The following is a 20,793-nucleotide window of genomic DNA, read 5'->3' as shown; positions in this document are numbered from 1 at the left end:
TTACTCTCATGGTTTTACTGGGCTGTCCACTCGCAGCCTGATCTAGGATTATTGTTTTTAAAAGGAAAGTGTTTATAGTCCTTAATTACAGAGGCATTTCTGTATTCTTAATAAATTAGAAGCCTCTGAATGGGCGTGTTTTATAAATCAGCAGCAATATAGCTAGAATTTTATTTTGGAGCAGAGGGAGAAAAAGTGACAACTGTCTAAAAAAGGGGGAAAATTTTTTTTTTTGGTCTCCTAAAGAAAGAACTACATTTTGGGGGGAAAATGGAGTGAGGCTGAAAGATTTAATTAAACTGAACGACCTCCTTCCCTTTCATATAGTTGCAGAACATGTCTTTTTCATCCACGTTTAGATTTTGACCTTGTGGGTTTTATGATTTGGGAAACGGCCTCTCCGTAAACTCCATACCCTTATACACTTCTCTTAGCTGAGGTGGTCTATCCACAAGATCCAACTTCTCCTATAGTTGCATCTGCAATTAAATTATACCCTTTCGTAGCCCTGTAAGGAATAAAATGTGATACTTGATTTTTCTTTGTTTAAAATGTTTACTTTTTAAATTGTAAGCAGAAGGAATAATAAAGCCATAAATGTGAAGCAAAATAACCCATTGAGGCAGCCCACACATTTGTCTTCATACAGTACAGAAGTCTATTTTACCACTACGCATTTTTCTCAACCCAAAGCCTTTTTTTTTTTCTTTTTCCAAAATGGAAATTCTTGATTCTGTTTCTGATTACAAACATAATACACATTTGTTATATAAAATTCTAACAAAAAAGAGTAATATAAAGGTCATTAAGTGTGTGCTTTAACAAAAGTCAGTTTATATTATACTTTCTATGTCAGTATTTGAAATCTAATTATTCTTAATGGCTGCGTAGTCATATACCATGTTTTACTTAGTATTGTTTACAGTATTTTGTTAACAATGTTGCGATGAATATTCTTAAAGATAAATTGTTACATATTTGTGGAAATATGTACATTGAATGAGTTCCTAGATTATAAATCAGATTGAGTATTTTATGTTTATTAACAATTTGTATTCCTTGTATGAATTTTTATATCCTTTGCTCATTGTTCCATTGGGTTACTTAATGATATACAGCAACTCAGTATTAAAAATTATGTATCTTCTGTTGGAGAAGCTACAGAATTATTCTTTCAATTTGTCATGTATATTTTAATTTGTTTGCTATTTTTGGTAGTATAGAGGGTTCACGTTCTTACAAGTCAAATCTTTGACTCTTCATGAATTTCCAATTTTGATGTGATGTTCTATTTTCAAAAAGGCTTTTTGTTTTGAAAGTTCATCATCTGATATCCAATAATGTAGTTTCTTGTATTCGTCCTTACAATGCTCCAATTCCATTTTCGTGTAGGTGATTTTAGTCACTGTTGTCCAGATTTGGCTGGTACAAATGATGAACACTCTTGGCTGCTAACCGAAAGGTTGGAGGTTCAAGTCTACCCAGAGGTGCCTTGGAAGACAGGCCTGGCGATCTACTTCCAAAAAGTCAGCCATTGAAAACCTTATGTAGCACCGTTTTGCTGTCTCTGACACACGTGGGGTCACCATGAGTCAAAAATGACAACAACTGGTATGCTCTAACATATCACTATAGTTATATATTTAGGGTTTCTTTCTGAATAAACTGGAAAGACAATGTCATTTTCTTTCCTTTTGTTGAATTATTTTTTACATACAGATTAAATGAATAGAACATCTAGAAAGAATGACTATAGCAGAAGGCCAAAAATATAACCTAACGAGAAATATATATATGTATATACATATGTACATGTGTATATAGTTATATATAGGGATGTATGTATGTGTTTGTATATATATATTCACATATGTGTGTGTGTGTGTATATATATATATACATCTCCTAATCCTTTTATTAAGGAGCCCTGGTGGTGCGGGGATTAAGGGCTTGGCTGCCAACAAAAGGTTGGCGATGTGAACTCACCAGCAGCTCTGCAGGAGAAAGATGTAGCGGTCTGCCTCCCTAGAGATCACAGCCTTGGAAAACCTACAGGGCAGGTCTACTCTGTCCTTTTATTATATTTATTATAATTTCCCATGATAATGGGCAGTTCTGTGTATGAGAAATTCTAGATATCAGAAATGCAGTTTTTAAATGAAATTCACTATCAGTCTGGCTACATTTGGAATGTTTGTACTACAAGTAATTATTGAAAATGCAAGGGATGTAATGCTTATTCAGCTCTCTACCATTCCTGACAGCTGAGATTGTTTCTCTGCAGTGGGTGACATCATACCAGACTGAGTTCTTAGTGTTTCCAGTCCTGGTGAGTGGCTCATTAGTCACAAGGGAGAGTGACAAATGAAACTGGATTAGGACAGGTTGTGGGATTAGACCAGGGCAAATTTCTCACGGGTTTGTAACAAGTTTCTTTCTGTCCCTACCACGTGTCTGTTATGCTAGTCCTGATCTTCGTGACTACAAATGAATTTCAATGTTGTTTGTTCTGTGAATCCAGTTTAGTTAAAAAATTTTCATATGTGAATATTTGTGGGAATATCAAGCTCCAAACCTTGCTTAAGAAATAGGTCCATTTGAAAGTGAAAATATTCCACGGTACAGTCTTGCAAGTATGAATATTAATATGTTTTAAAAACTGTTTTGAAACTCACCTATTTTGGAAACATCTGAGATTAAAAATAGGTAATTCCAGAATAGGAAAAAACATGAAGTGGAATAAAGTAGTGTTTAAAATCAGAAACTACTGGGATAAGAATGTCAAAGAGTAATATTAACAAACTAACCTAATTTTAGTGCAGTAAAATAAAAAAAACACTCTAATCTTATCCATTTGGCCTTCAAGAATGGATTATTCTTCCAAAAAAGTGTGTGTTTTCTGATTGGCCCAAAGTACCATGTTAAAGTTTAAAGTCAGATGTTTTGGGGTCGTAAGGATTGATAAGAGCCCTGGTGGTGCAGTGGTTAAGAGCTTGGCTGCTAACCAAAAGGTCGGCAGTTCGAATCCACCAGCCACTTCTTGGAAACCCTATGGGGCAGTTCTACTCTGTCCTATAGGGTCGCTATGAGTTGGAATCGACTCAACGGCAACAGGTTTTGTTTTGTTTTATTTTTTTAAGTATTAATAAGGGGCCAGTGGTGGCTCAGAGGTAGAATTCTTAACTTCTATGTGTAAGACCGTACTATAATGACATGTGCAAAGACTTCTAGGTAGAAAACCAAAAGGGAAGAACACGCTCAGCATTTCTCAAGCTGAAAGCACGGAAGAAAAAATTCAAACCTCAAGTTGCAATATTGAAGGATTCTGTGGGGAAAATATTAAACGACACAGGAAGCATTAAAAGAAGATGGAAGGAACACACAAAGTTACTATACCACAAAGAATTGGTCGATGTTCAACCATTTCAGGAGGTAGCGTATGATCAGGAGCCGACGGTACTGAGGGAAGAAGTCCAAGCTGCACTGAAGACATTGGCAAGAAAACAAGGCTCCAGGAACTGACAGAGTACCAACTCAGATGTTTCAACAAATGGATGCAGCACTGGAAGTGCTCACTCATCTATGGCAAGAAGTTTGGAAGACAGCTAGCTACCTGGCCAACCGACTGGAAGAGATCCATATTCATGCCTATTCCAAAGAAAGGTGATCCAACAGAATGCGAAAGTGATGGAACAATATCATTAATATCAAACACAAGTAAAATTTTGCTGAAGATCATTCAAAAGTGGCTGCAGCAGTATATTGACAGGGAACTGCCAGAAATTCAGGCCAGATTCAGAAGAAGACGTGGAACCAGGGTTATCACTGCTATTGTCAGATAGATCCTGGCTGAAAGCAGAGGATACCAGAAAGATGTTTACCTGTGTCTTATTGAGTATGCTAAGGCATTCAAATGTGTGGATCATAACAAATTATAGATAACAGTGCAAAGAATGGGAATTCCAGGTCACTTAATTGTGCTCATGAGGAACCTGTACATTGAGAGGCAGTCGTTCAAACAGAACAAGAGGATACTACGTGGTTTAAAGTCAGGAAATGTGTGCGTCAGGACTGTATCCTTTCACCATACCTATTCAATCTGTATGCTGAGCAAATAATCCGAGAAGCTGGACTATATGAAGAAGAATGGGGCATCAGGTTTGGAGGAAGACTCATTAATAACTTGTGATATGCAGATGACACAACCTTGCTTTCTGAAAATGAAGAGAACTTGAAGCTCTTACTGATGAAGATCAAAGACCACAGCTTTCGGTGTGGATTACAGCCTCAACATAAAGAAAACAAAAATCCTCACAACTGGACCAATAAGCAACATTATGATAAATGGAGAAAAGACTGAAGTTGTCAAGGATTTCATTTTACTTGGATCCACAATCAACACCCATGGAAGCAGCAGTCAAGAAATCAAACGACGCATTGCATTGGGTAAATCTGCTGCAAAAGACCTCTTTAAAGTGTTAAAAAGCAAAAACCTCACCTTGAAGACTAGGTGTGCCTGACCCAAGCCATGGTGTTTTCAATTGCCTCATATGCATGCAAAAGCTGAACAATGAATAAGGAAGACCAAAGAAGAATTGACACCTTTGAATTGTGGTGTTGGTGAAGAATGTTGACTATACCATGGACTGCCAGAAGAACGAACAGATCTGCCTTGGAAGAAGTACAACCAGAATGCTTCTTAGAAGCAAAGATGGTGAGACTATGTCTCACATACTTTGGGCATGTTATCAGGAGGGATCAGTCCTTAGAGAAGGACATCATGTTTTGTAAAGTAGAGGCCCAGCAAAAAAGAGGAAGACCCTCAACGAAACAACGGGCTCAAGCATAACTATTGTGAGGATGGAGCAGGACTGGGCAGTGTTTCATTCTGTTGTACCTGGGTCGCTATGAGTTGGAACCAACTTGACAGCACCTAACAACCTAACAACAACAACAACATGTAGAAGACTTGGGTTCTTTTGTGGCCAATGCACATCATGAGTAACCACCACCCATCTGTCAGTGGATGCTTGCATGTTGCTATGATGCTGACAAGATTTCAATGGAGCTTCCAGATTTAGATGGACTAGGAAGAAAGGCCTGGTGATCTATTTCTGAAAATCAACCAGTTAAAACCCTATGGATCACGATGGTCCAATCCACAACCAACTGTGGGGATGATGCACGTATAGGCAGCATTTTGTTCCATTGTGCATGGGGTTGCCATGACTCGGGGGCCAACTCAACCGTAGCTGCTAACAAGGATTGATAATAACTAACAGACATCAATTTGATAAAATTTAAAGTTGCCCCAGATTGAATCCTATCCATGTGAATAAGATAGTAGATGGCATAAATATTTATGCAGCACCTACCGTAAGCAATACAGTTTCCTGAGGCCCCTTGGCTTATGGAGAGAGGAATAAGACCTCTAGTCCTGGTAGGAGATAGAAAGAACATGATAAGCATTGTATGTATACTACGAAGTACTACCGAAAGTTCATAGCAGACATAATCCTACCACCGATCAAGATCCATTTGATGTTAGTCAAATAGAGGTGAGAAGCACAAGAATAACTTTAGAGAAAGATTAAACTTCTTGAAGTCAATATACAGTGGAAGACATAGAAATAGATGACTTTAACAGAACTGGTTCTTAGAAATAGGTTAGCGGTGCTGCATGCTGGGCTGTGTTTCTGTACAATATCCTGAGTGAGAGATACACAAAGTTGGCACCAGAATCAGAGTCAGTTTGAAGACATGACCACTGGAGAGCCTGTCATTACCCAGTAAGTGAACTGGTTAGCCTACTCATATTGATATGTTGTTAGGTGCCTTCAAATTGATTCCACTCATAGCAAACCCGTGCAACAGAGTAGAACTGCCCCGCAGGGTTTCCTAGGCTGTAATCTTTACCGAGGCAGATTGCCAGGGCTTTTCTTCTGCGGAGCCGCTGGTAGATTTGAACCTCCGTCCTTTAGGTTAGCAGCCACGCGCTTAACCAGTGTGCTACCAGGGTTCTTAGCATGCTTATAAACAGGCCGAGTCTGTTCCATTTTCATCCTCTGTGATTTTCTACCATCTCTGAGTGTTCAGAGACTTCCAGAGAGCGACAACCATCTCATAGTCAACATTTTGACAGCCCATACCTTCCCAGGTACTGGACGTGGCCAGCCCTGCAACAAGCTCAGGGGCCTATACCATAGCAATGGTTCTCAAACTCAAATGAAGGACAAACTGTCTCTAAGGGGTCCACAGGTTCTCTGCGAGAATTTTTCTATTTTGTAGCATTCATTTCCAGGATAATGCAAAAATCAAGTAATATAAGCCTATTCCCGGTCATCTTGATGAGTTACCTTTTAACCAAGGCCGCTGTGCACTTTCAGTGCCCACATTTCTGTTTGTTTGCTATTATGTTTGCTGCAGAATTAATTCCTAAAGTACCTTTTAAATGAAGTACTTCTCAAGCACAAACATAGTCTCAGGGGTCTATGAGCTTTTCAGTGTGAGAAATACTAGCATGATGTATGTATTTCACGCTAGTGTTGAACAATAAATTTCCTTTTTGTTTAAACTTGTCTGAGTGAGACTACCTGCTAAAATCATCCTAACTGACATAAACCAAAAACCAAACCCACTGTAGCTGAGTGGATCTCAACTCATAGTGACCCCAGAGGGTTTCCAGACTGCCACCTCTTTCTCCTGCGGTGCAGCGGGTGGTTTCGAACCGGCAACCTTTTGGTTAGCAGTCCATTGCTTTAACTACTGTGCCACCGGGGCTCCTTCCTGCCTGATATAAACACTATGAAAATGTAAGAGAATTTTTTGTTTAGGAGAACATGAACCTGGTCATCTGACTGGCCCAGCAGATGGAGGCACCCTTATCTCCTTTTAGCTTTTGAAATTTCACTTAAGACTCAAATAAGTAGCTTTATGTGGCAGGAACATATGCTTAGTTATTTCCAGGTAGCCTCTGGTTACCAGTCTTTGTTAGGGTAATACTGGTTTGCATATGAGGGTGTAAAGTCATTCAATCTTCTTTGGAAGGCAATTTTTAAAAATATAAATGTGCATACTTTTGGTTCAGTGGATATAATCTAAGAGTTAATCCTACAAACATTGTATACGAACACAATATACATGCATATGAGGCTGTTTATTGAAGGAGCGCGTGTAATAACAAATTCTGAAAATAGCCTAAATGTCTATCAGTAAGAGTCTGGTTAAATCAGTATATACATAATCCTTTAATGCAATAATTGAAAAACCAAACACAGTAACTTACATCTTATGACAGGGGTAAGGATCTATTTATTCCCTTGATAGTATGTGTCAACTGAATAGTGTGTGTGTCCTACTAATATGTCTTATATAGTATATATTATCACACTTATTATATAATATATTAAATTTTATAACAATATACATTTTAACTAAATTATACATATTAAATTTATATTGTTAAGGAAATATGTATTGTATATTGTTATAAGATTATATATGTGTGTATGTATATTTATATACACAATTTTGATTTATAGACACAATATATATTTTTATAAACAATTTTGATTTCCTACTTCATATCATACAGAAAAATTCATTCTAGGAGAATAAAAGATTTAATGTGTAAAACAAGACTTCAGAATTTTTATAAGAAAATATATATAGGGAATACTTTGTGACCTTGAGTTTTAGAAAACTGTTCATTGAAAAACACCATTTTAAAAAAAGGAAAAAAATAGGCTTCAGACTGGGAAAAAATATATATATATATATATGTTTGTTGTATATATGTGTGTGTGTATATATATATATATATAGAGAGAGAGAATGTGTTAAGAACCTCTAGAATCAATTTTTTTTAAAGACAGCCCAACAGAATAATGGGCGAATGATATGAAAAGGTAATTGTATTGAATGCAAGGAGATATATTGAATGGCCATATGAAAAGATGCTTGAGCTCATTAGTAATCAGGAAAATGAACATTAAAAACACAATGAGAGATTATTTCAAATCTTTTAGATAATCTTTATTGTTTTAAACCATTACATTTTGGGACAATTTGTTACACAGCAGTAGATAACACAGAGGGCGGTGATTCCATGTATAATGCACATAACCTCAACCAGTTTAAGAGTTAAAGCGGATTGTCGAGGACCTTCCGTCTTGGATGGCGCTACAAAGAGATGAAATACATTGCTTTGGGATTTACACAGGCACAATGCTACAATAAACGTGAGCAAATGATTAGGTCGAGCCATATGAAGTTGCGTCTTTGTGGACAAAAACAACCAGATGCCAGCAATTTCATATGGTTCAGCCTAACAGTTGCCAAGAGTCTGAATGCAAACAAGCACACTGGTCCATTTTGTAGGAGGCCTGTAAACTCTGAGTTTACACCTAGATTGACTCTCATCTAGCCTCGAGCGTTTAATTTATCTGGTCTCAGCTGTTTAATCTGTGAAATGGGAATAATAACACTTTACCTCTGTTCTCAAAAGGATACAGTATTGTAACAAGACATTAGCCTTTGTTTGCTATTCAGATTCAGAGATCTGAAGCAGCACATTACTGCTTATTAGTACTCCTGATGTATTTTTAGCTTGAAGACACAGAAAAATATGTATGGCTGGCTTTCCTTGGAAGGTAGTATTTCAGTGCAGTTTTTTTGCAGGTAGTGGAGTCTACGGTTGGAAAGCTAGCTTTTTTTGGCAAGGAAGATACTGTATTTTTTCTAGCCCTTGAGCAATACCATTTTGAACAGCTTCATTTGCTCTGTTTTCTGATAGATATATCATACATGAATAAATTCACTCAGATGAAATTGATTGTATGACTGTGCATTTAACCTTAAGGTATATGTACATATATGTTTGTTTGTTCAATTGTTCGTATTTTTACTGCCAAACCATAAGCAATGTATGAAGATTATATTATAGGAAAAAAATACAGACTATTCTTCTCTTGCACTTAAGCTCCTTTAAGTAAACAGAGAAAGGAGAGCTAACTTTCGCAAACTGAAGTCTTGTCTTGTAATGACTAAAGAAGCATGTTGTTCTTATTAGGTCCCATCGAATTGATTCAGACTCATAGTGACCTCATTGGACAGAGTAGAACTGCCCCATAGGGTTTTCTAGGTTGTAATCTTTACGGGAGCAGATCTCCAGCTCCTTCTCCTTCGTAGCCGCTGGGTAGGTTCGAATCACCAACTTTTCAGTTAGCAGTTGAGCACTTAACTATTGTGCTACCAGGACTTCTTAAAGTAGCATACTAAGCTAAAATTAGCTTCCTCACCAGAGGTGACAATTTTTGATTTTCATCACTGCATTTTTCACACAGTTACGAAGTGAAAATGCATGGTGGTACGACTCATTTGAAAACTCATTTAAGATGCCAAGACTCCAAGGTCTTGGGGCCTGATGGATGAACAGTGGAATGGAAGAATGAGAGGATGAGTTCTAATACCAGCTTGTGATTTTTTGATAGGATAATGATAATTTTTTATTGGTGTAAAAATATATATAACACAACTTAGTTATCTAGTGCTGCTATAACAGAAAGACCACAAGTGGATGGCTTTAACAAACAGAAGTTTATTCTCTCACAGTTTAGAAGGCTAGAAGTTCAAATTCAGGGTGACAGCTCCAGAGGAAGGTTTTCTCCCTCTGTTGGCTCTGGGGGATGGTCTTTGCCATCAGTCTTCCCCTGGTCTGGGGGCTTCTCAGCTCTAAAGGATGCCGAGCACTCCTGGCTCTTCTTGCTTGGTGGTAATGAGGTCTCTCTCCTCTTTGCTCCAGTCTCACTTTTATATCTCAGAAGAGATTGACTCAAAATACAATCTAATCCTGTAGACTGAATCCTGCCTTGTTAACATAACAGCCTCTAATCATGCCTGATTAATATCAAAGAGGTTAGGATTTACAATGCATAGGATCATCACATAGAACACAAAATGGAAGACAGCTACAAAATACTTGGGATCATGGCCTAGCTAGGTTGACACACATTTTTGGGGAACACAATTCAATCCATGACAATATTTGGCAATTTAAAGTTTTTCATGTCTACAATTTAGTGGTAGTCTGCTTCTGTAAAGATTTACAGCCTTGGAAACCCTATGGGGCAGTTCTACTCTGTCCTATAGGGTTGCTTTGAGTCCGAATCAACTCTACGGCAATGGGTTTGGGTGTTTGTTTTGGGGCCTTTGAACCCTGAGGAAGTAATGCAAAGGCCTAAACACAGCTAAAAGCAATTCCCTGTTGATGCAGCAGGGCTCTGGGTGCAAAATTGTGGCCAAAGGGTTTAGTGGCATGAAGCCGACCTCATAGTTCATCCCACCTTATGCGGTGCCTGGTGTCTCCCCAGCCTTGCCAGAGTTGTGCTGGGTGAATCCCTTTTCATCTCAATCAGTATCCCCTGTGAAGAGACTTTCAGCTTCCTTTTCTCTACAAACGCAGGTGTCATTCTATCTGCCTTTCCTTCTCCAAAAATACTTCTTGGTCACCTCCTCTGTTCTGTTTCTCTTTGTGCATTTTCGTCCCTTTCCTACTGTTTTAGTCGGATTTAGGAAGGGAGTAGAGGTGAACACGGTTAAGTTTTCCAACATACTGGAAACTGAAAGAACAACAGAATATTTAAATAATACATTCTAATACAATTAAGTATAAATATACATATTCATGACTTTGTGCGTTTAGCTTTAAAGCATACATAAGCATATACAGTGCAACCTGCAAAAGCCGGAACCTGTGTAAGGTGGAAACCTGTCGGAGAAGGAAAACTCAAATATTTTCCACTAAAACGGGTGATAGAAAAGTGGTAAAACCACACCTTGTCAAAGGCAGAAAACTTGCAAGACCCAAATAAATAAAGCAGTCCCTTCCAGCTCCAGCTCTCCCAGGTTTCACTGTAGATATAGATATATTTTGGTTGTCATTGTTGTTGCTCAATTGTTTGTGTATTTACCACCAAATGGAAAACAATATATAAAGATTATATAATGGAAAAAAATACATACTGGTTATATCTGCATTGAAACACAGAAAGAAGAGTTAACTTTAGCAACCAGAATCCTAGTTCCATAACAACAACAGGAGCATATAAAATCCCAAATCAAACCACAGAGTCGATTCTGACTCATAGGGACCCTATAGAACAGAATACAACTGCCCAATATGGTTTCCAAAGAGCGGCTGGTGGATTCGAACTGCCAACCTTTTGGTTAGCAGCCAAAAGCTTAACCACTGTGCCACCAGAGGAACATACTACAATCCTTCTATACTGCTTCATAGCTGTCCTTGATGATGCTGGCAATAGCAGTCTCAGCTAAGCAGTCGGGGCAAGAGCCAGATCGCAATGGGAAAACAGGGACACTGGGCATAGACAACTTGTTCCGGAAGCTTGGCTGGGAAAGTGAAGTTGTGTTGCAAGAGGATTTTGTTTTGTTTCATTTTAATTTTAAGACAGAGGATCTTGAATGTATTTACGTGCTAATGAGGAGTCAGGAGAGAGGGAAGGGTGGAAGATACTGGAGAAACAGGAGTAATTAATGCACACGCTTGGCATCATTGTTCAACCCGAGACCTGCCCAGGTGTGCAGAAAGTTAAACTACCTTATCAGGGACAGAGGCCAGAACAATGAGATAATTTCTGTGTGAAAACACCGTTCCTGCTCGCATTCATAGGTGGATCACATGCATGATTAATCCTATGTGATTCATAGGTGGATCACATGTCATCAGAGGATTCTCCACTGAAGAGAAACTCCTATAACCAGCCTTAGTGCTCCCCCGAACCAATGTCCACCTTGGAACAGGGTACAGGACTATATAGGAGCCCTCAAAGGTTATGTTCAGAGTCACAAAGCATTAATAAGTGATGTGCATTTTCTGAAAATTTTGGACTAAAGCAGAGAAAAACGTTACACATGTAATAGTAAAATAACACAAATCTTTTCTAGCCATTACGGTTTTCTTCACAAAGTTCCTTTTCAACTAGCCTGTTAACCATTTATATTTAATTGTTCCAATTTTGGTTCTTATCACAGTCTTTGCCCAGATGAATAAGGCTCTCCCTGCTGTTGTTGTCGTGTGTTGTCAAGTTGTTGCCAACTAGAGCGACCCTACATAACAGAGAACTGTCCCATAGGGTTTCCTAGGCTATACTCTTTACAGAGAATATTGCCAGGTCTTTTCTACATTGGGGTGGCTTTTCTACCATGGAAAGCGGCTGGTGGGTTTGAACCGCTGACCTTTTGGTTCGCAGCCAAGCGCTTTAACCACTGCACCACCAGCTCCTTAGGTTTTGTCTCTCCTCTGCCGTCCTTGGCCTGTTGGCTTTTGTCTTCCTGATCATGACCTCAGGATAACAACATTGCTGCATCAGTTCCAGACATTTGTGTCCATCCCCACTTAATTAGGGAAACAAAAGCTTTCCCAGAAGTGCCTCTAGGAGACTTTCCTAGAGAAAGTCATAGGAACTGAGCATAAATTGTTGGGCACGTTGCCATGTCAAATATAATCAGGGTTTGTTTAGTAAACAGAGAAATGGCTATCGGGATTGGGTGGGCAATTAGCAGTGTCAGCCACAGCCGAGTCCTTTGAAGGGTGGTTGTCTTCTTTCCGGGTGTTTGGCTGGAGTCTGCTGCTAACATGCTCTTTCTTGGCTCGGTCAGAGCTCAGTGGCCTCCTCCCTGCTGACTAAGCCTTGCCCGCTCTTGCTGGCACAGCAGACACCTCTGAGTCTCTGCCGCGATGGGTCCCAGAGCAGGTACACAAAGCTCTGACTGGGGCATTCATGCCCCTGAATGTCTAAGAGAGGCCAAGGAGCACAACTGGACCTTCCTGTTGCCTGACCTTATCACACCATCTTAACAATGTTGGCATGGAGCCACTACCCTGCAGATGAGTGGTCTGTTTTCAGAGTCTCAAATGTGGAGTGGGGCAAACACTTCCTCTCCTAGATCTCAACCCGCAAACTTGTCTCCCTCTTCTGTCTCTCTTCTTCCTTTGTCCGGATCACTTCCCGGGCCTGGAAGGGCAGCGCTGTCTCTTATTTCTTCTGTGTTATATCCTGCTTCTTCGCATCTCTGGCCCCCTGGCTAAGACACAAGAGTGTCTTCTACTGGATTTCCACATGCAGAAAATGAAACAGGGTCCATGCTCAGGGGCAGGATATCCAATAAGCAAGGTAAATGTCCTTACTAGTCTGTAGAGAACAATTTCACATGGGTTTCACCATGACAAATGAATGGGACCTCATAAAAATTAACAACTTTTGTTCATCAAAAGACTTTACCAAAAAAGTGAAAAGACAAGCTATCAACTGGGAGAATATCTTCAGAAACTGTATCTCCAACAAGAATCTAATAACTAAAATATATATAAAACTTTGACAACTTAGCAATGGAAAGACAAATAACTCAATCATAAAATGGGTAAAGGACTTGAACAGACATTTTACCAAAGAGGACATTCAAATGGCCACCAAACACATGAAAAGACGCCAGCATCATTAGCTATCAGAGAGACACAAACCAAAACCACCATGAGATACAATTTTACTACTACTAGGATGTCTAAGGAGCCCTGGTGGTACAGTGGTTAAGAGCTACGGCTGCTAACTAAAAGGTCAGTAGTTTGAATCTACTAGCCACTCCTTGGAAGCCTTGTGGGGGAGTTCTACTCTGTCCTATGAGTCAGAATTGACTGGATGGCAATGGGTTTAAGACGGCTAAGAAAAAACAAACAAACAAACAGAAACCCAGAAAATAACAAACATTGGCGAGGATGTGGGGAAATTTGAACCCTTACCCATAGCTGGTGGGAACGCAAAGTGGTACAGCCGTTGTGGAAAACAGTGTGGCAGTTTCTCAAAAAACTAAAAAGAGAACTACCATATGACCCAGCAATTCCACTCCTAGGTACATACCCAAAAGACTTGAAAACAGAGACTCGGAGACTTATATACCAGTGTTCATTGCAGCACTATTCACAAGAGCCAAAAGGTGGGAACAATCTAAATGCCCATCAACAAATGAATGGATCAACAAAATGTGGAATGTACATAGAGTGGAATACTACTCAGCCAGTAGAAGAAACAAAGTCTTGAAATATGCTACAATATGGATGGAGCTTGAAGACATTATGCTGAGTCAAATAAGTCAGTCACAAGAATGACAAATATTGTATGACCTCAGTTATATAAAAAGACAAGAAAAGGCAAATGTATAGAGACCAAAGTTTATTGGTGGTTACCAGGAGTGGGAGGGAGGGGGAAAAGGGAGGTTAACGGCGATGGAAAAATCACATTGATTAAGGGTTGGGTTGCATAGCCGTTTATTGTAATTGCTGTCAATAAGTTGTATGTACACCTGTAAAATGTTAAATTTGCAAAAGTTGTGTGATAGATATATTTACAATAACGACAAAAAAAAAAAAAAGAGTAACTGCTGAGGCTGCTTATACACAACCAAAAACCTCATGGAATTTAGTTCCTTGGTTTGGAGGTTTAGGGTCATGGTTTCATGGAGCATCCCAGTTAATTGACCTAATAACGTGTTTAGTGCTTCTGTTCTGCTTCCTGGTGTCTTGTATAGTGCCTGGGGTCTTAAAAGCTTGCAAGCAGCCATCCGAGGCACAACAGTTGGTCTCTATTCACCTGGAGCAACAGAGGAAGAAGGAGAGTCAGGGACAGGAGGAGGATATGGAATATGTGGCTAACTGCCTCCAAGAACAACTGTCTCCTTCGCTCTGAGACCAGAAGAACTGGAGGGTGCCCAGTTACCATGACTGAACATTCTGATCAAGATTCAGTAGAAGAATCCTGATCAAAAGGAGGAAAATTCAGAACAGAATTTAAAACTCTCTTGGAAACCTGACTTCCTGGAACCATGAAGTTTGGGTGAATTCCTGAAACTATTGCTCTGAGATAATCTTTAAACCTTAAACCAAAAATATCCCCTGAAGTCATCCTAAAACCAGAAAATAATTTAGCTTAACTAGTAAAAACGTTTTGCCTTGAGCATTATGCTCTTTTAAAAACTATCTATGTGGGATCAAATTGACAACAGCAACTTGAAAGATTAGATAGGAATCTTACGGGGCAGTGAATTTATGTTACTGAGGGAGGAACAATTCAGAAAAGGAGGGTGAGAATGATTGCACAACTCGAAGAATGTAATCAATGTCACTAATTGGTACATGTAGAAACTGTTGAATTGGTATGTGTTTTGCTGAGTATACTCTTAACAACAACAAAAAAGAGTGTTTTCTGTACAGATAGCAGAAACTGTGGTCTTCCAGGCCCTTGATATGACAAACAGGAACTAAAGAAATTTAAAACAATTCTTTCTCACTTAGCAACACTGGGATTTCAAGTCTTTTTTATTGTTATTGTTGCAAAATCCTATTTTGAATGTCAAAACTGAGTATTAATTCCTTCTTTCTCTTTACTGTTCTTAGTAACAACCCTCCCTCCTCTTCCTTCCTCCCTCCCAGTCCAGGCAAATTGATGTCTTGGGCTGTCTTGAGCCAAGGTTAGGTATGAGGAAAGACAAGAAAAGAAAGGCACACTAATACTTTGTTCAAGATAAAAACTTCCATTGATATGTATATATCTCTCCCTGGTTCATTCTTTTAAACACAGTGTACTACGCACACTGTTCTGGGCCTTGCTTTTTTTGCATAACGTATTTTTCCCAGGAAATCCCGATACATGCCCCATTAACAACCATTAATTCAATGTATATCCAACTGGACTTCTCCACATGTAATAAATGTATAACCAGTGTGATGGTTAAGGTTATATGTCAACTTGGCTGGGCCGTGATTCTCAGTGGTTTGGCAGTTATGTAACGATATAATTTGTTGGTTGGTTATGTAATGATGTATTTTGACAGTTATGTAATGATACAATTTGGCAGTTACATGTAACGGTGTAGTCATCCTCCATTGTGATCAGCCAATCAGTGGTAAGGGGAGTTTCCTCAGGGGTGTGGCCTGCAGCTAATACATATATGGACATTCTGGTAAAGGTCGCTTGCTTGCTCTGGATCCTGCATCTGGCTCTTCATCATCTGATCACCAGTTCTTGGGACTTGAGTTAACTGCCTACCATCTGACCTGCCAATCTTGGGTTCATCAGCCCCTGCAGCTAGGTGAGTCAGGAGAAGCCCCCAGCTGACATCTGACCCACAGACTTGGGACTTGCCAGCCTTTGCAATCCCATGAGCCATTTCCTTGAGATAAATCTCTCTCTCTAAATATATATATACACTTTGCTGGTTTTGCTTCTCTAGAAAACCCAGCCTAAAACACCCAGAAATACACACACATACACATATACTCACACAGACTGTGATACATGAAGTCCGTTAACCTGGTACTAGAGAGTTACATAAACTAGTTAATATGGCATTAAAAATTTTTTTATTGAAATTATTTAAAAATGATCTAGTACCTCCAAAATGTAGGATTGAGGATTCTATCAATTTTGCTTGTTTTATTTAAGTCTTTCCTTTCAGAAAATTATCTAAGTGTGGTACAAGTTATTTTAACAGTTGAATTCACATCCTGGCATAGGCTGAGTATTCCTTGTACCCATTTCCTTAGGTTTACAGTTAAAATTTAATTTTGATTTATTTGTGCAGTTAAACTTTAGATCTAATATGGCCTTGATCCACCTGGTTGCCAGAAGCGAGCACTAAGAAAGGGGGTAAATCTGAGAAATAATAGAATATTAAAGTTGGGAAGAAGTTCAGTCCACACTGCCTCCCAATTTCAAAAAATCTCTTCTCCAAAATCTCTCACTTATGTAGTTATCATCCATTCTCTTGCCTGACTTTTTATTTTTAGTATATATTTTATTTACTTATTGTTATTGAGGTGAGATTCACATAATGTAAAATGAACCATTTTAAACTGAATAATTAAAAAAGAAAAAATAAACGATTCGTTGGCCTTTAGTGCATTCACAATATTGTGCAACCAGCTTCTCTATCTAGTCACAGAACATTCTCATTATGCCAAAATTTACTTCCCATCCTCTTCCTCCCCTCACCTCCCCCTGCCCCTGGCAATCACCAATATTCATTTGTCTCTATGGATTTACCTAACCTGGACTTTTCATGTAAATGGAATCCTACAATATGTGGCCTTTTGTGACTGGCTGATTTCACTCAGCGTAATGCTTTTGAGGTTCTTTCATGGGGTAGCATGGATCAAAACTTCATTCCTTTTTATGGCTGAATAATATTCCATTGTATGGATAGATCAAATTTTATTTACCCATTCATCCACTGATCGACATTTGGGCTGTTTCCACCCTTTGACTATTGTGAATAATGCTGCAATGCACATGCATTTATGTGTATTTGTTTGAGTCTTGCTTGATTTTTTTTAAATTTTTTTTTTTGTACCTTAGATGAAGGTTTACAGAACAAATAGTTTCTCATTAAACAGTCAGTACACGTATTGTTTTATCACATTGGTTAACAACCCAACAACACGTCAACACTCTCCCTTCTCGACCTCGAGGATCTTTTTTTGGTGAAAATATACATAGCCAAAGTTACACCATTTCAAAAGTTTCTACATGTACAATTCAGTGACATCAATTACATTCTTCCAGTTGTGCTGCTATTCTCACTATCCTTTTCCAAATTATTCCATCATCATTATCTTCAACTCACTGTTCCCTAGGCTTCCCATGAAACGTTTTGAGTTGCTGTTGTCAATTTGATCTCACATAGATAATTCTTTCTTTCTTTGTACCTTAGATGAAGGTTTGCTGAACAAATAGTTTCTCATTAAACAGTTAGTCCACATATTGCCCTATGACAATGGTTAACAACCCATGACATGTCAACTCTGTAGAGTCTTGCTTGATTTGCTCTGAAGATAGGTTCAACTCTTCATGCATCCAACAAATATTTGCTGGATTAGAACTGCTGCATTAACCACTGATTTGACTGTTTTGCTTTTACTGGATAAGAGTCACAGGATCTTAAAAATTTTTGTGGTAGGAACCTTAGAAGCCATAGTGTTCATCCCTCCATCATGAAACTACATACACTCCAAGCACTAGTCTATTTGGAAGGCTCTAAATACAGTTCACATCATGATGTGTTGCCTTACTGGCATTGTTCTTTGTTAACCAAACGTGTACAATTTGGCTTTTGTTTTCACAAGACGGTTGTCTTTGAGGAGGTGATCGTTATGAATTTAAATGTTGTAGCTTGTCATTCTCTCATTGTTCTGCTTTTTAAAAATTGTCCATGGAATCACTATCACTGGCATTGTTTGTATAAAGTAGATACAGCAGACAGTCTTATTTGGTTTCAGTCCAAAATGAATTTTCAGTCCAAAATAGTGAAAGCTTCATCGTGTGTTGTGGGATTTATTTTTGTTGTTGTTTCTTTTCTTTGTACTTTAAGACTGCTTTTCTCTGGTTTAGTCACTTTGGGACTTAATGAACCAGGACTAGCTCCTTAGCTTTGCAAGGCATGTTAATATTCCCCAAAACATCAGACAAAATTAACTTAAACATTTCTTTTATAGGGGATTTTATAAATCTTTTCCTAAATTTTTATCGCTGTGTGCTGTCAAATCGATTCTCATAGAGATCCTATGGGACAGACTAGAACTGCCCCACAGGATTTCCTAGGCTGTGATCTTTAAGGGAGCAAATCACCTGGTCTTTTCTCCTGTGGAGCCACTGGTGGGTTCCAGCGGCTGACATTCTGGTTAGCAGCTGAGCGCTTAACCATTGCACCACCAGGGCTCCTTCCCTAAATTTTTAGCAGAGCTGAAATAAAATCGACAAGTGGTGTGGCCTGTTGTATTATGTTTATTGTGGACATAAAACCGGTGGAATTCATGGAATAGTGATTATTACCCACCCACCCACGCTTGGATTTAGTAAACCAGCCAGCAGTAGAAGTCAACAGTTTGAGAGCAGGGGACTTGATCTCTACTGCTGTCTTCTCCTCCCTCCCAATATCTGGAACAGTGCCTGGGACACAGCAGGAATTCAATAAATATTTGTTGAACGAGTGCACGAAATTAATTTGACTCTAGCTTTTGAAACAATGCTAATAAAAGTAGATGTAATTTTTAAAATACACAACACATCCATTGCTGTCGAGTGGATTCTGACTCATACCTACCCTATAGGACAGAGTAGAATGTTTATGGAAGCAGACTGCCACATCTTTCTCCCCCATAGCAGCTGGTAGGTTGGAATTGCTGACCTTTTGGTTAGCCATCACGCACTTAACCACTGCACCACCAGGGCTCCTTTTTAAAAAAATATAGCGTGGTTAAAATAAACTTCTATGCCTTTTTATAAAGATTATTTTAATCATGGACTATCTCTTACTAGTTAAATTTTGAATTGTTACCTACCTATCATGGTTCAGGAACTTCACAAAAAACAAGAAAGAACAAAAGAAAGAAAAACATTCATATAAAAATGCACAGTGGCTTGATGTAAAAACAGAATGTGAATATTTATTTTGAGGTAGGACTGAGCACCTTCTGTGGTTCTAACACTGGCCCCTCTGAGACTCAGCAAAGTCTATGCCCTGGGTAGCAGGGTTGAGGCTAGGTCTCGGGAACAAAATTTAAGGGGGTGCTAAAAACTCGGCCCTCCAGAGAAATAATATTTTAAAAATACCAGAATTAGTGCAAAAACAATTAATAACGGACAAATTATCAACATTTTAAATAAAGACAAGCTCAGCAGAGGAAGTAGAATCGAAAGGAAAAACATCAGTGTTTATAGTTGCACCCCACCAATAGCCATTTCTAGATGCCATAGGTTACAGACTAGAGCTGCAAAGAGTGTTTAGACAGGGGGTGAGATGTGTCTCCCAGATTAGGAATACGGATGCTGGATTTCAGGGGTACACCACCACCTGATCTTGCAGCTTGTAAATTAGTGTGATGCTGAATTAGGAAGCAGGAATGGATGAGGGGAGGGGCCATCAAATAAATGGAATTTGTTTAGAACTTCTGCATTCCCTCCCCCTGCTCTGTGCATGCCTGTCGGTCCAGGCAGCACGGTGCTTTGAAAAAAGGTCAGGAAGGAGGTCACCCTCCTGATTATTCTCTCCTACCCTGGAGGAGGAGGAAGCCCCGGGCCCCCGTCTCCACCACTGAGTCTTTGCAAAGCCTGGGCTTCCTGACAGCTGCAGGTTTCTTCGCGGAGCAGCAAATCTGGGGTTGCCGTGGTCCGTGGGAGAGCAATGCTGGTCGCTCTCTGCTGCACCAGCCGGAGCAGGCTGTTTGCTGCCGCCCCTCTTGTCGCTTTCAAAAGCTTTTAAAGGAGATTCCGGGGCGGGGGGAGGAAGGAGGACGGGACACGAATCAGGGCTTCCTTCCAAGCGGCTGGGGCGAATAAAACAGGATTTTCTCAAACTCACGGAGCCAGTCGGGATGTTTAACCCTCGGTCTTTCCCTGGAGGGGCGGGGAGGGCAGATGGCCCTTCCCAAGCCCAACCTGCCGTGGGCAGCTCCTTCCAGCTTGTTTCAAAGGGTTTCCCACTCTGGGAAAAGGATTCCGTCCCAAACTAACAGGCAGTGGTCAAGATCGCACGGAGCTATGGGGTGTGACTTGCAAATTCTAGGAACACTTCCAGAAAACGGGGAATTGGCGAAATGATGGGAAGCCCCTGGGTGCAGGCCTCTCGGGTTTCCCTCACACCTCCCGCCCCCTGTGGAAAATCTGAGGGACCGGCGGCGGGCGAGGGGGGTCGGGGTCGCATCTCCCGGGCGGCCGAGGCGGGTGC

The sequence above is a fragment of the Trichechus manatus genome, unplaced genomic scaffold, assembly GCF_000243295.1.
Source record: "Trichechus manatus latirostris isolate Lorelei unplaced genomic scaffold, TriManLat1.0 scaffold00131, whole genome shotgun sequence".
Lineage (NCBI taxonomy): Eukaryota > Metazoa > Chordata > Mammalia > Sirenia > Trichechidae > Trichechus > Trichechus manatus.
The sequence above is the reverse complement of the archived record's forward strand: the minus strand, read 5'-3'. Positions refer to the sequence as shown.